Below are 11985 nucleotides of genomic sequence, written 5' to 3' on the forward strand. Positions count from 1 at the left end.
GCTTGTAGTAAGCCTAATAGGCATTTGATATTGGTACTTCGTGAATTATATTTTGTCGTGTTATTTATGTAAACGAGGTAGAGAAAAATGACCATTTGTGTCAAAACAGTGTAGCTTATTTGGCGTGTGCTACAATTGCTGCAATATTAGAAAGGCCTATTACATTTTATCTAGCAGACAGTGACAAAATGGACGTAATCAAATCGAGAAACCACACCAGTCTTGGGTACTATTCGTATTAACAGGTTTTCCAGTATTAGACAACGGCATTTTGATTTTTCATGTAGCAATACGTTTGACGAACTTTGATGAGGTAATACATTCTTTCACAGAAAGGAAAGCATGCCGTGTAAAGCTGTAACAAGATTAGAGAGAGAACATTTCTGGGATATAAGGATTGAAGAAATGAGTGCTGTCTTGCTTGTCTCTTGTCTTTACTGATTTTGTGTTTCCTATATTTAATTTTATGTCACACAAAAGAGAAAATCATTAGCTAATAGGGAATAAAGAGTGCAAATTTTCTGAAGACTTCTTATTCCCCCGGTCACAAAGAATCCCACCCAGTACTAATTGTGTGTGTGTGTGTGAGCGCGTGTGTGTCAAACCGGCCGACAGGGAGCAGGAGAGGCACCACAGGACATTCCTGTCCTGAGTATAGGTTTGATGGCTTCCATTACAAAATATACACATCTGAATTCCAAAGAGCAAAATACAGTGACGTGCGACTGAAGAATGCTGAGTGAAGAGGTGTGGCACTGCACTTTGGCACACTTAAGACCAAATAACGTGTCTTACATTTCCTCGAACATACAGGGTGTTACAAAAAGGTACGGCCAAACTTTCAGGAAACATTCCTCACACACAAAGAAAAAAAAATGCTATGTGGACATGTGTCCGGAAACGCTTACTTTCCATGTTAGAGCTCATTTTATTACTTCTCTTCAAATCACATTAATCATGGAATGGAAACACACAGCAACAGAACGTACCAGCGTGACTTCAAACACTTTGTTACAGGAATTGTTCAAAATGTACTCCGTTAGCGAGGATACATGCATCCACCCTCCGTCGCATGGAATCCCTGATGCGCTGATGCAGCCCTGGAGAATGGCGTATTGTATCACAGCCGTCCACAATACGAGCACGAAGAGTCTCTACATTTGGTACAGGGGTTGCGTAGACAAGAGCTTTCAAATGCCCCCATAAATGAAAGTCAAGAGGGTTGAGGTCAGGAGGGCGTGGAGGCCATGGAATTGGTCCGCCTCTACCAATCCATCGGTCACCGAATCTGTTGTTGAGAAGCGTACGAATACTTTGACTGAAATGTGCAGGAGCTCCATCGTGCATGAACCACATGTTGTGTCGTACTTGTAAAGGCACATGTTCTAGCAGCACAGGTAGAGTATCCCGTATGAAATCATGATAATGTGCTCCATTGAGCGTAGGTGGAAGAACATGGGGTCCAATCAAGACATCACAAACAATGCCTGCCCAAACGTTCACAGAAAATCTGTGTTGATGACGTGATTGCACAATTGCGTGCGGATTTTCGTCAGCCCACACATGCTGATTGTGAAAATTTACAATTTGATCACGTTGGAATGAAGCCACATCCGTAAAGAGAACATTTGCACTGAAATGAGGATTGACACATTGTTGGATGAACCATTCGCAGAAGTGTACCCGTGGAGGCCAATCAGCTGCTGATAGTGCCTGCACACGCTGTACATGGTACGGAAACAACTGGTTCTCCCGTGCAGTGACGTGGTCAACGTTACCTTGTACAGCAGCAACTTCTCTGACGCTGACATTAGGGTTATCGTCAACTGCACGAAGAATTGCCTCGTCCACTGCAGGTGTCCTCGTCGTTCTAGATCTTCCCCAGTCGCGAGTCATAGGCTGGAATGTTCCGTGCTCCCTAAGACGCCGATCAATTGCTTCGAACGTCTTCCTGTCGGGACACCTTCGTTTTGGAAATCTGTCTCGATACAAACGTACCGCGCCACGGCTATTGCCCCGTGCTAATCCATACATCAAATGGGCATCTGCCAACTCCTCATTTGTAAACATTGCACTGACTGCAAAACCACGTTCGTGATGAACACTAACCTGTTGATGCTACGTACTGATGTGCTTGATGCTAGTACTGTAGAGCAATGAGTCGCATGTCAACACAAGCACCGAAGTAAAAATTACGTTCCTTCAATTGGGCTAACTGGCGGTGAATCGAGGAAGTACAGTACATACTGACGAAACTAAAATGAGCTCTAACATGGAAATTAAGCGTTTCCGGACACATGTCCACATAACATCTTTTCTTTATTTGTGTGTGAGGAATGTTTCCTGAAAGTTTGGCCGTACCTTTTTGTAACACCCTGTATATGTTTTATTCGTCAACCTCTTCAGTAAGATGTGCGCTACAAAATGAACTTTTTTTTTTTTTTTTAATTTTTGACGTCCTATCTCAAACACTCGAGTGGAAGGGAGGCGGAGGGTGCCACTATCAAGTTTCCGACCGGGGTCGGAAACATCGTAGATCCGGGGCTGCAATGCATAGTTTTGTAATACACAAGTATAAATGTGACAAGTATGGTGTATAAATTTCCATGGCGGTTGCTCGGGTTGCTCCCCGCCCAAGCAACCCGAGATGAGTCCCGCTCAGGCAGCGGAGGTGAGCGGATCACTGCACGCTAAGCGCTCGCCATGTTAATTACGCTGTCGCTCCTCAGTATGCCTGGACGACGTGGAAGGGGAAGTAAAGCCGCCTCCCGGCTGCAGTTGCTGGGGCTCGTGCTCGGCGCATCAGATGATGCGGGACGCAGGAAGAAGAAGACGACGGAACGGAAGGAGCAGTGCTCCCGCTGCCAGAAACTTGGCCACGTTACCAAGTACTGCCAAAAGCCAGAGGCGTGTCTCCGGTTTGCGCAAGCACACGATTCGCGCCATTGTACGAAGGACGCCACACACTGCTGCAGCAACTGTGGCGGTGCTCACGCAGCGAATTACCGAGGTTGCAGATATATCAAGAACTGGAGTCGCGGTGAGAAGACAAGACGGAGACGCAAGACCACCAAGAAGGCGGATACGACGGCGGCCGCTGCGTTCGCCTCCCCCCCCCCCCCCCCCCCCCGCCATCGGAGGATCCTCGGTAGTGGGTCTGCGCCGACGACGACGAAAAAATTGCTGCCAAGAGTCCTGCATGACCGAGTAATCGAGCACAAAATACGAGGTGGGGCGAGCACACCCTAAATGAATAGGCTGCCCATACTGGTTCTAGTTAACCGAGCATAGAAGCCGTGACCGAATGCGTACACACAAACTTCAGACACATTACACGTATGAGACTGCAGCCAGTACGCAGTACGAGCTTCTCATTTGTGGTGTCTCTCTCTGTAATCATGCAGCGCGAGGAAGCCAGCGCAGTAAGACGTAAGATTGAAACCAATGTTCACACAATGAAGAAACGGGAAGGTCTAAAAAGCCAAGTATGGAGTATATTTCTGTTGGTTGTAGAGGAAAACAGTGCGTCTACTGGGTACGTATCGTGCATAAACTGCTGTCCGCAGCTCGTGGTCGTGCGGTAGCGTTATCGCTTCTCACGCCCGGGTCCCGGGTTCGATTCCCGGCGGGGTCAGGGATTTTCTCTGCCTCGTGATGAGTGGGTGTTGTGTGATGTCCTTAGGTTACCAGAATGAGATTTTCACTCTGCAGCGGAGTGTGCGCTGATATGAAACTTCCTGGCAGATTAAAACTGTGTGCCCGACCGAGACTCGAACTCGGGACCTTTGCCTTTCGCGGGCAAGTGCTCTACCATGTGAGCTACCGAAGCACGACTCACGCCCGGTACTCACAGCTTTACTTCTGCCAGTATCTCGTCTCCTACCTTCCAAACTTTACAGAAGCTCTCCTGCGAACCTTGCAGAACTAGCACTCCTGAAAGAAAGGATATAGCGGAGACATGGCTTAGCCACAGCCTGGGGGATGTTTCCAGAATGAGATTTTCACTCTGCAGCGGAGTGTGCGCTGATATGAAACTTCCCGGCAGATTAAAACTGTGTGCCCGACCGAGACTCGAACTCGGGACATTTGCCTTTCGCGGGCAAGTGCTCTACCATCTGAGCTACCGAAGCACGACTCACGCCCGGTACTCACAGCTGTACTTCTGCCAGTATCTCGTCTCCTACCTTCCAAACTTTACAGAAGCTCTCCTGCGAACCTTGCAGAACTAGCACTCCTGAAAGAAAGGATATAGCGGAGACATGGCTTAGCCACAGCCTGGGGGATGTTTCCAGAATGAGATTTTCACTCTGCAGCGGAGTGTGCGCTGATATGAAACTTCCTGGCAGATTAAAACAGTTTTAATCTGCCAGGAAGTTTCATATCAGCGCACACTCCGCTGCAGAGTGAAAATCTCATTCTGGAAACATCCCCCAGGCTGTGGCTAAGCCATGTCTCCGCTATATCCTTTCTTTCAGGAGTGCTAGTTCTGCAAGGTTCGCAGGAGAGCTTCTGTAAAGTTTGGAAGGTAGGAGACGAGATACTGGCAGAAGTAAAGCTGTGAGTACCGGGCGTGAGTCGTGCTTCGGTAGCTCACATGCTACAGCACTTGCCCGCGAAAGGCAAAGGTCCCGAGTTCGAGTCTCGGTCGGGCACACAGTTTTAATCTGCCAGGAAGTTTCATATCAGCGCACACTCCGCTGCAGAGAGAAAATCTCATTCTGGAAACATCCCCCAGGCTGTGGCTAAGCCATGTCTCCGCTATATCCTTTCTTTCAGGAGTGCTAGTTCTGCAAGGTTCGCAGGAGAGCTTCTGTAAAGTTTGGAAGGTAGCAGACGAGATACTGGCAGAAGTAAAGCTGTGAGTACCGGGCGTGAGTCGTGCTTCGGTAGCTCACATGGTACAGCACTTGCCCGCGAAAGGCAAAGGTCCCGAGTTCGAGGCTCGGTCGGGCACACAGTTTTAATCTGCCAGGAAGTTTCATATCAGCGCACACTCCGCTGCAGAGTGAAAATCTCATTCTGGAAACATCCCCCAGGCTGTGGCTAAGCCATGTCTCCGCTATATCCTTTCTTTCAGGAGTGCTAGTTCTGCAAGGTTCGCAGGAGAGCTTCTGTAAAGTTTGGAAGGTAGGAGACGAGATACTGGCAGAAGTAAAGCTGTGGGTATCGGGCGTGAGTCGTGCTTCGGTAGCTCACATGGTAGAACACTTGCCCGCGAAAGGCAAAGGTCCCGAGTTCGAGTCTCGGTCGGGCACACTGTTTTAATCTGCCAGGAAGTTTCATATCAGCGCACACTCCGCTGCAGAGTGAAAATCTCATTCTGGAAACATCCCCCAGGCTGTGGCTAAGCCATGTCTCCGCTATATCCTTTCTTTCAGGAGTGCTAGTTCTGCAAGGTTCGCAGGAGAGCTTCTGTAAAGTTTGGAAGGTAGGAGACGAGATACTGGCAGAAGTAAAGCTGTGAGTACCGGGCGTGAGTCGTGCTTCGGTGGCTCACATGGTAGAGCACTTGCCCGCGAAAGGCAAAGGTCCCGAGTTCGAGGCTCGGTCGGGCACACAGTTTTAATCTGCCAGGAAGTTTCATATCAGCGCACACTCCGCTGCAGAGTGAAAATCTCATTCTGGAAACATCCCCCAGGCTGTGGCTAAGCCATGTCTCCGCTATATCCTTTCTTTCAGGAGTGCTAGTTCTGCAAGGTTCGCAGGAGAGCTTCTGTAAAGTTTGGAAGGTAGGAGACGAGATACTGGCAGAAGTAAAGCTGTGAGTACCGGGCGTGAGTCGTGCTTCGGTAACTCAGATGGTAGAGCACTTGCCCGCGAAAGGCAAAGGTCCCGAGTTCGAGTCTCGGTCGGGCACACAGTTTTAATCTGCCAGGAAGTTTCATATCAGCGCACACTCCGCTGCAGAGTGAAAATCTCATTCTGGAAACATCCCCCAGGCTGTGGCTAAGCCATGTCTCCGCTATATCCTTTCTTTCAGGAGTGGAAGTTCTGCAAGGTTCGCAGGAGAGCTTCTGTAAAGTTTGGAAGGTAGGAGACGAGATACTGGCAGAAGTAAAGCTGTGAGTACCGGGCGTGAGTCGTGCTTCGGTAGCTCACATGGTAGAGCACTTGCCCGCGAAAGGCAAAGGTCCCGAGTTCGAGTCTCGGTCGGGCACACAGTTTTAATCTGCCAGGAAGTTTCATATCAGCGCACACTCCGCTGCAGAGTGAAAATCTCATTCTGGAAACATCCCCCAGGCTGTGGCTAAGCCATGTCTCCGCTATATCCTTTCTTTCAGGAGTGCTAGTTCTGCAAGGTTCGCAGGAGAGCTTCTGTAAAGTTTGGAAGGTAGGAGACGAGATACTGGCAGAAGTAAAGCTGTGAGTACCGGGCGTGAGTCGTGCTTCGGTAGCTCACATGGTAGAGCACTTGCCCGCGAAAGGCAAAGGTCCCGAGTTCGAGTCTCGGTCGGGCACACAGTTTTAATCTGCCAGGATGTTTCGTATCAGCGCACACTCCGCTGCAGAGTGAAAATCTCATTCTGGAAACATCCCCCAGGCTGTGGCTAAGCCATGTCTCCGCTATATCCTTTCTTTCAGGAGTGCTAGTTCTGCAAGGTTCGCAGGAGAGCTTCTGTAAAGTTTGGAAGGTAGGAGACGAGATACTGGCAGAAGTAAAGCTGTGAGTACCGCGCGTGAGTCGTGCTTCGGTAGCTCACATGGTACAGCACTTGCCCGCGAAAGGCAAAGGTCCCGAGTTCGAGTCTCGGTCGGGCACACAGTTTTAATCTGCCAGGAAGTTTCATATCAGCGCACACTCCGCTGCAGAGTGAAAATCTCATTCTGGAAACATCCCCCAGGCTGTGGCTAAGCCATGTCTCCGCTATATCCTTTCTTTCAGGAGTGCTAGTTCTGCAAGGTTCGCAGGAGAGCTTCTTTAAAGTTTGGAAGGTAGGAGACGAGATACTGGCAGAAGTAAAGCTGTGAGTACCGGGCGTGAGTCGTGCTTCGGTAGCTCAGATTGTAGAGCACTTGCCCGCGAAAGGCAAAGGTCCCGAGTTCGAGTCTCGGTCGGGCACACAGTTTTAATCTGCCAGGAAGTTTCATATCAGCGCACACTCCGCTGCAGAGTGAAAATCTCATTCTGGAAACATCCCCCAGGCTGTGGCTAAGCCATGTCTCCGCTATATCCTTTCTTTCAGGAGTGCTAGTTCTGCAAGGTTCGCAGGAGAGCTTCTGTAAAGTTTGGAAGGTAGGAGACGAGATACTGGCAGAAGTAAAGCTGTGAGTACCGGGCGTGAGTCGTGCTTCGGTAGCTCACATGGTAGAGCACTTGCCCGCGAAAGGCAAAGGTCCCGAGTTCGAGTCTCGGTCGGGCACACAGTTTTAATCTGCCAGGAAGTTTCATATCAGCGCACACTCCGCTGCAGAGTGAAAATCTCATTCTGGAAACATCCCCCAGGCTGTGGCTAAGCCATGTCTCCGCTATATCCTTTCTTTCAGGAGTGCTAGTTCTGCAAGGTTCGCAGGAGAGCTTCTGTAAAGTTTGGAAGGTAGGAGACGAGATACTGGCAGAAGTAAAGCTGTGAGTACCGGGCGTGAGTCGTGCTTCGGTAGCTCACATGGTAGAGCACTTGCCCGCGAAAGGCAAAGGTCCCGAGTTCGAGGCTCGGTCGGGCACACAGTTTTAATCTGCCAGGAAGTTTCATATCAGCGCACACTCCGCTGCAGAGTGAAAATCTCATTCTGGAAACATCCCCCAGGCTGTGGCTAAGCCATGTCTCCGCTATATCCTTTCTTTCAGGAGTGCTAGTTCTGCAAGGTTCGCAGGAGAGCTTCTGTAAAGTTTGGAAGGTAGGAGACGAGATACTGGCAGAAGTAAAGCTGTGAGTACCGGGCGTGAGTCGTGCTTCGGTAGCTCACATGGTAGAGCACTTGCCCGCGAAAGGCAAAGGTCCCGAGTTCGAGTCTCGGTCGGGCATACAGTTTTAATCTGCCAGGAAGTTTCGTATCAGCGCACACTCCACTGCAGAGTGAAGATCTCATTCTGGAAACATCCCCCAGGCTGTGGCTAAGCCATGTCTCCGCTATATCCTTTCTTTCAGGAGTGCTAGTTCTGCAAGGTTCGCAGGAGAGCTTCTGTAAAGTTTGGAAGGTAGCAGACGAGATACTGGCAGAAGTAAAGCTGTGAGTACCGGGCGTGAGTCGTGCTTCGGTAGCTCACATGGTAGAGCACTTGCCCGCGAAAGGCAAAGGTCCCGAGTTCGAGTCTCGGTCGGGCACACAGTTTTAATCTGCCAGGAAGTTTCATATCAGCGCACACTCCGCTGCAGAGTGAAAATCTCATTCTGGAAACATCCCCCAGGCTGTGGCTAAGCCATGTCTCCGCTATATCCTTTCTTTCAGGAGTGCTAGTTCTGCAAGGTTCGCAGGAGAGCTTCTGTAAAGTTTGGAAGGTAGGAGACGAGATACTGGCAGAAGTAAAGCTGTGAGTACCGGGCGTGAGTCGTGCTTCGGTAGCTCACATGGTAGAGCACTTGCCCGCGAAAGGCAAAGGTCCCGAGTTCGAGTCTCGGTTGGGCACACAGTTTTAATCTGCCAGGAAGTTTCATATCAGCGCACACTCCGCTGCAGAGTGAAAATCTCATTCTGGAAACATCCCCCAGGCTGTGGCTAAGCCATGTCTCCGCTATATCCTTTCTTTCAGGAGTGCTAGTTCTGCAAGGTTCGCAGGAGAGCTTCTGTAAAGTTTGGAAGGTAGGAGACGAGATACTGGCAGAAGTAAAGCTGTGAGTACCGGGCGTGAGTCGTGCTTCGGTAGCTCACATGGTAGAGCACTTGCCCGCGAAAGGCAAAGGTCCCGAGTTCGAGTCTCGGTCGGGCACACAGTTTTAATCTGCCAGGAAGTTTCATATCAGCGCACACTCCGCTGCAGAGTGAAAATCTCATTCTGGAAACATCCCCCAGGCTGTGGCTAAGCCATGTCTCCGCTATATCCTTTCTTTCAGGAGTGCTAGTTCTGCAAGGTTCGCAGGAGAGCTTCTGTAAAGTTTGGAAGGTAGGAGACGAGATACTGGCAGAAGTAAAGCTGTGAGTACCGCGCGTGAGTCGTGCTTCGGTAGCTCACATGGTAGAGCACTTGCCCGCGAAAGGCAAAGGTCCCGAGTTCGAGTCTCGGTCGGGCACACAGTTTTAATCTGCCAGGAAGTTTCATATCAGCGCACACTCCGCTGCAGAGTGAAAATCTCATTCTGGAAACATCCCCCAGGCTGTGGCTAAGCCATGTCTCCGCTATATCCTTTCTTTCAGGAGTGCTAGTTCTGCAAGGTTCGCAGGAGAGCTTCTGTAAAGTTTGGAAGGTAGGAGACGAGATACTGGCAGAAGTAAAGCTGTGAGTACCGGGCGTGAGTCGTGCTTCGGTAGCTCACATGGTAGAGCACTTGCCCGCGAAAGGCAAAGGTCCCGAGTTCGAGTCTCGGTCGGGCACACAGTTTTAATCTGCCAGGAAGTTTCATATCAGCGCACACTCCGCTGCAGAGTGAAAATCTCATTCTGGAAACATCCCCCAGGCTGTGGCTAAGCCATGTCTCCGCTATATCCTTTCTTTCAGGAGTGCTAGTTCTGCAAGGTTCGCAGGAGAGCTTCTGTAAAGTTTGGAAGGTAGGAGACGAGATACTGGCAGAAGTAAAGCTGTGAGTACCGGGCGTGAGTCGTGCTTCGGTAGCTCACATGGTACAGCACTTGCCCGCGAAAGGCAAAGGTCCCGAGTTCGAGTCTCGGTCGGGCACACAGTTTTAATCTGCCAGGAAGTTTCATATCAGCGCACACTCCGCTGCAGAGTGAAAATCTCATTCTGGAAACATCCCCCAGGCTGTGGCTAAGCCATGTCTCCGCTATATCCTTTCTTTCAGGAGTGCTAGTTCTGCAAGGTTCGCAGGAGAGCTTCTGTAAAGTTTGGAAGGTAGGAGACGAGATACTGGCAGAAGTAAAGCTGTGAGTACCGGGCGTGAGTCGTGCTTCGGTAGCTCACATGGTAGAGCACTTGCCCGCGAAAGGCAAAGGTCCCGAGTTCGAGGCTCGGTCGGGCACACAGTTTTAATCTGCCAGGAAGTTTCATATCAGCGCACACTCCGCTGCAGAGTGAAAATCTCATTCTGGAAACATCCCCCAGGCTGTGGCTAAGCCATGTCTCCGCTATATCCTTTCTTTCAGGAGTGCTAGTTCTGCAAGGTTCGCAGGAGAGCTTCTTTAAAGTTTGGAAGGTAGGAGACGAGATACTGGCAGAAGTAAAGCTGTGAGTACCGGGCGTGAGTGGTGCTTCGGTAGCTCAGATGGTAGAGCACTTGCCCGCGAAAGGCAAAGGTCCCGAGTTCGAGTCTCGGTCGGGCACACAGTTTTAATCTGCCAGGAAGTTTCATATCAGCGCACACTCCGCTGCAGAGTGAAAATTTCATTCTGGAAACATCCCCCAGGCTGTGGCTAAGCCATGTCTCCGCTATATCCTTTCTTTCAGGAGTGCTAGTTCTGCAAGGTTCGCAGGAGAGCTTCTGTAAAGTTTGGAAGGTAGGAGACGAGATACTGGCAGAAGTAAAGCTGTGAGTACCGGGCGTGAGTCGTGCTTCGGTAGCTCACATGGTAGAGCACTTGCCCGCGAAAGGCAAAGGTCCCGAGTTCGAGTCTCGGTCGGGCACACAGTTTTAATCTGCCAGGAAGTTTCATATCAGCGCACACTCCGCTGCAGAGTGAAAATCTCATTCTGGAAACATCCCCCAGGCTGTGGCTAAGCCATGTGTCCGCTATATCCTTTCTTTCAGGAGTGCTAGTTCTGCAAGGTTCGCAGGAGAGCTTCTGTAAAGTTTGGAAGGTAGGAGACGAGATACTGGCAGAAGTAAAGCTGTGAGTACCGGGCGTGAGTCGTGCTTCGGTAGCGCACATGGTAGAGCACTTGCCCGCGAAAGGCAAAGGTCCCGAGTTCGAGTCTCGGTCCGGCACACAGTTTTAATCTGCCAGGAAGTTTCATATCAGCGCACACTCCGCTGCAGAGTGAAAATCTCATTCTGGAAACATCCCCCAGGCTGTGGCTAAGCCATGTCTCCGCTATATCCTTTCTTTCAGGAGTGCTAGTTCTGCAAGGTTCGCAGGAGAGCTTCTGTAAAGTTTGGAAGGTAGCAGACGAGATACTGGCAGAAGTAAAGCTGTGAGTACCGGGCGTGAGTCGTGCTTCGGTAGCTCACATGGTAGAGCACTTGCTCGCGAAAGGCAAAGGTCCCGAGTTCGAGTCTCGGTTGGGCACACAGTTTTAATCTGCCAGGAAGTTTCATATCAGCGCACACTCCGCTGCAGAGTGAAAATCTCATTCTGGAAACATCCCCCAGGCTGTGGCTAAGCCATGTCTCCGCTATATCCTTTCTTTCAGGAGTGCTAGTTCTGCAAGGTTCGCAGGAGAGCTTCTGTAAAGTTTGGAAGGTAGGAGACGAGATACTGGCAGAAGTAAAGCTGTGAGTACCGGGCGTGAGTCGTGCTTCGGTAGCTCACATGGTAGAGCACTTGCCCGCGAAAGGCAAAGGTCCCGAGTTCGAGTCTCGGTCGGGCACACAGTTTTAATCTGCCAGGAAGTTTCATATCAGCGCACACTCCGCTGCAGAGTGAAAATCTCATTCTGGAAACATCCCCCAGGCTGTGGCTAAGCCATGTCTCCGCTATATCCTTTCTTTTAGGAGTGCTAGTTCTGCAAGTTTCGCAGGAGAGCTTCTGTAAAGTTTGGAAGGTAGGAGACGAGATACTGGCAGAAGTAAAGCTGTGAGTACCGGGCGTGAGTCGTGCTTCGGTAGCTCACATGGTAGAGCACTTGCCCGCGAAAGGCAAAGGTCCCGAGTTCGAGTCTCGGTCGGGCACACAGTTTTAATCTGCCAGGAAGTTTCATATCAGCGCACACTCCGCTGCAGAGTGAAAATCTCATTCTGGAAACATCCCCCAGGCTGTGGCTAAGCCATGTCTCCGCTA

The sequence above is a fragment of the Schistocerca nitens genome, chromosome 3 (genome assembly GCF_023898315.1).
Source record: "Schistocerca nitens isolate TAMUIC-IGC-003100 chromosome 3, iqSchNite1.1, whole genome shotgun sequence".
Lineage (NCBI taxonomy): Eukaryota > Metazoa > Arthropoda > Insecta > Orthoptera > Acrididae > Schistocerca > Schistocerca nitens.